The following is a 4,577-nucleotide window of genomic DNA, read 5'->3' on the forward strand; positions in this document are numbered from 1 at the left end:
CATGTAGTTTGGACATGGTTTGTTCTGGTTCTAAACTATGAGAGTGAACTTGAAATGTTCAAGTTCAGTTGGCTTGGAATTTAGAAACTTGGGCTCTCTTTAGCAGTACATGCTTCAATGATTACTTTCTGAATTCCCTTGGTGAAGTTCCTGCTTTGCTAACCAGCTTATACCATTTTGCTGGAAAATTGGAATACAGCTGCCAGTAGCATTACAACTGAGGTAAAAGTTGATTTTTTTTAAAGCTTAAAAATGTGCTGGTCTCAATTGTTTTTTATACTTGTGTTAATTTGATGCTTATTACTTTGTTCTGGGAGTCACAGCCGCTGAAATCACTTATATGATCAACTAGGAAGATGTTTTGTGAGGTGTAAGACCGCGGGTGTTAGAGAACACAAGGAAGTGTGCATGATGAAGGGTCAGGGAAGAAGAAAAAATAGTAAAATATTACATGGGAGACAGAAGTCTTGTTTGGACCAGTACCTGTTTCTTTTTTGCATCTGTCATGTTCCCAAGGTAATAATTTTTTGTAATTAGCAAGTATAAACTTTGACGAAAGAATGGGGATGGATTGTAGAGGTTCTGGAAGCATGCTGAAGGTCCAAAGTGGGAAATGGGACATGTTTTGTCCTTGAAGCAGACTCAGTCCTCTCTGGTACAGGCTTCTTGTCCTAAAATTACATTTGGGCTTCCTCATCAAGCAGTGGGCGAGGGGAGGAGCTGGTAGACAGGAGCTAATATAGATATGGTGAAGAAGAATTCTAAGACCAAAAAAAAAAGCTTAATTGGTGATTATCTCAGTGAGTACCTACCAAAACCACCGGTAGTCTAAAAACTACATAGTGGATTTTGGTGCCTTTGAAACATAGGGAGGGTGCAAAATTTTCCATTTGAACTTAATGTAAAAAGTGAAGGGTTTGGAAATGTGAGTTTTCCTGTTCTGCTGTGGTAAAATATTCTTTTGTCACGATAAATGCTGTAATAGTTTCAGTGGGGTCAACTTCATGCTAGAAAATTTGGATTAAACAAAATCTATTTCAAAGACTTTTATTTGAGATCGAGTATAGAGAACAAAATGTCAAGCCAAGACATATAACAGGGAAGGAAACTACAGTGTTCTTTCTGAAGTAATTTTTTTAAGATTGCTTGCTGTGTTTAATTGGGGTTTGAATTTAACAACACGATTGCAATCTGTTTTTTACTTTTCACTTGGAAAAACCTTGAGTGGTTTTAAGCACAAAAAAGTCTTTTCAGGATGCAGGAAAAACTTGATCTGTGGCATTGGCTAGAGATTTTCCTGGTTTTTCTGTCTTCTGATGCACACAGCATCTGTATTTGTTACAAAATGAATATACACACGTTTTTGCATGCTTGAGTAAAAACATTTTACCCAGTTGCACCGTGCCATAGTTTTATATGAAGATAGCAGATGATAACTTTTTCTGAAAAACCTGGCTTTAAGCAGACCACAGCAACAAGTTTTTGTTGCTGTGGAGGCATGGAACTAAAGTCTGGCAAATGATTAAAAGACAACCATGGATATGCAGATGTACAGTACCAGTCCTGTTAGATTGGTTAGTTGTTTATGCAGAAGTTAGCATTAATGAGCAGATAACATGAGGGTTTAAATACAGCCAGAAATGTTCTAAATAACTCCATTGTATTTTTTTATCTCCCCCCCCCTTCAATTTTTCTCTCTAGTAATTTTATTTCAAACTCTACATTGCTTTAAAAAATAGTGTTTTAACAGGCATTATCATCTGAAGCAGATACCTTGGGTCCATCAAATGTGGCTGGTCATTTAGAAGTCTTTAGTCTGCATATTCTTGGTAAAACTTAGAACATAATTGGAATTTAGCTGAAGATTTCTTGCTGTGTTTATAGCTGTCCAAAAAACATTAAGGTAGTTGTTTTTCTCTGATTTGTTTGTAGTTTCATACATGAAAATGAGACTAAGACAAAACCCTCTTTATTTAAATTAAACTAATTAGCACTGGAAGAATGGAATGAGATAATGCATCATCAGTAAAAGATCTTAAGGTATGAAGGTTATTTTACTAGAACACAGACTATACTAATTTCTTCAAATGTGAAAAAAAATAAGGTACTGATTTGATTTATCTGCTTTCTGGTTTTTGGTGTCATTGAATGGATGGTATTTTTCCCCAGCACCTTCAATATAAATATTAAGGAGGTATAAATTGAAGAACAGTTGGATTCAGATCATGATCAGCAATTGCATATTTTAAAAGGCAGATTGAATTGTGGCTGAAATACTTCATGTGTAAGGCTGAGGGTTTGTATTTTGGCAACAGTGCAGGAAGGACTAATGCAGAGAAAGCATGGGAACACAGGGAAAATGCATAAATACATGATGTCAAGGGGAGGTGCAGAAGGTAAAGGTAAGAGCTGCCTGTATTACTGTGAAGTGAAAATGGTCTGCTCTCAATTCATGCATTCTAGTATAAAAACAACTAGTTTCAAAATAATCTGGAATATGATAGTTGATAAATTATAATTTTAAGTGTCCGTCTTAGTCTGACAGAATAGCAATTCAGAATAACCTTTAACTGGAAAACCAGTTCAGAGTGCAGACAGAGTTCTTGCAGGTGTATGTAGTGTAGAACAGTTCCTAAACTGATGTTTGTGAAGGTTAGCTGATGCCTGTAAACTGACTTGGCATTCTGGGTTAATGCAGCAGTAAATTCTGCAGTAACTTTGGTCTGCAGTGCATTTAGCACTCAGTCTTCTGCAGGGATAGTTCAAAGTTGTCAGTGTCTTTTTTTCTGTACTGCAGGGGTTGGTTTAATGTCAAGCAGTTGTGGGGGAAGAGTTCAGTAGCTCCCAGATAAGCAGGAGTAAGGGATGTAACTATTTCTAGAGCATCTGTGTGCCTTGGGTAGGTTAGAAGAGGTGACAGGCATAATCTTCACAGTGATAGGTGCCAGAAGTGAAATAGTGAATTTGATAAGACAGCCCTGTGTAAAGTTATACTTGAAAATTTCTCTGGTAAACATCCCTGTTTGCCCAAAATAGCTTTTGTTTGTTTGGGGTATTTTTGCCTATGCATTAGAAGTATTGGTGAGACTTCAGTATCTTCTTTAAACAGTGAAGGATTTTAATTCATGATGGGACAAAGCTTTATCGGGACACACAGTTGAACAGACTGTTTTGGTTTTCAACAGCTTTTAATACTGATCTTTGATCTCTGGGGTTGTTCCTGTGCTCTGGAAGAGTAGGCTCCTCTCCTTAGATGGCTTCTGCTGGGATTGGTTCCCCTTCAGGAACTTCAAGCATAAATACTCAAGCTCTGAGTACTTAGGAGTCCTAGGTTTGGCAGATCAGGTAATTCTGGCTTTTGCCTAAACTTCACTAATCTTCACATTAACTGTGCATTCTCCCATCACAGATTTAACATGGAGAGTAAGAACAGTTGCTTAGAAGATGGTGATACAAGGTTATCCTCACGGGAGGAATGCTAGCTGTAGAGCTGGGCTGGTGGCTTTGCTTCAGCTGCTTTGGCAGACCAGGCTTGTGGAGAAAGAATTTCAAAATGCCTTTAGTTTTATCAGGGATGGGAATCTGACTCAAGTTTAGTCTCAGATATGATCTCATGTTTCATTAGAGGGAATGCAAAAATTAAGCTGTAACTTGTGTTTTGAAGAGCTGCCTAAGAGGTGATGTTCTCTTAGAAAGCATTTGTAGACACTGAGTATGGTAGTTTCATGTATGCTGAGGAGAAGCTGTGCTTGTTTGTAAGTCAAGCCTGTTTTGTTTTTTTCCCTCTGGCCAAGTAAGCCTCAGCACTTCTTATCTTACAGTCTTTGATGCAAGTCAAAAATGAAACTGTTCAGTCATTAGTGGAGGGGGGTGTTTAATTTGTTTTGGTTTTGCTTTGTGGGATTTTCTAGAGAATGTTCTAGAACAGAACTTTGTACTAAATGTGCAGCTCTAATCCTCTTGAGATCTAAAGGAGGAACTGCAATTTGCAACCTTACATAGAGAACTTAATGTGAGTCTGTAATCCCTTCTTCCTGGCAAATTTATGAAGGTAAATAGTGAAGATCTGTCATAGCTCTGGCAAAGATCACTGTTCAGTGTGAAACTGTTAATTCTTTAGGGAAGGATACTCTTGCTAAAACAGACTTTGCACATTACTTGCCATAGTGTTAATCCTGCTCTGACAGTGAATGCTGAAAATTAATTCACAGATACCTCAGTAATTGAAGGATCTATTCAATATAACCATTTTAAAATTCTTTTTGCTATTGAAAGGTTTGGAATGCTTTTGTTGGAGTAAGAGGTCCAGTTCTCTTCATAAGGTTCTAGATTTTGTGTCTCTACTCAGAACAACATTGAGGAGAGGGTCACTGTTAGTGACTGTAGGAGTTCTCAGGTAACAAACCTAGTGGAACATGGCAGTGATATTTTTCTAGAATGGATTAGTGCTAGCTGAAGAATTGAATATAGTATTTGGAACTGGTGGTGTTCAATCTCTGTGTTGGCTAAAGTACTGCACCTCTCAAGCATGTCTGTCTGGTCTAAGCTCAGTAACAAGCTGCCAGAGCACAAGTGCA

The sequence above is a fragment of the Molothrus aeneus genome, chromosome 4 (assembly GCF_037042795.1).
Source record: "Molothrus aeneus isolate 106 chromosome 4, BPBGC_Maene_1.0, whole genome shotgun sequence".
NCBI classification, from domain to species: Eukaryota; Metazoa; Chordata; class Aves; order Passeriformes; family Icteridae; genus Molothrus; species Molothrus aeneus.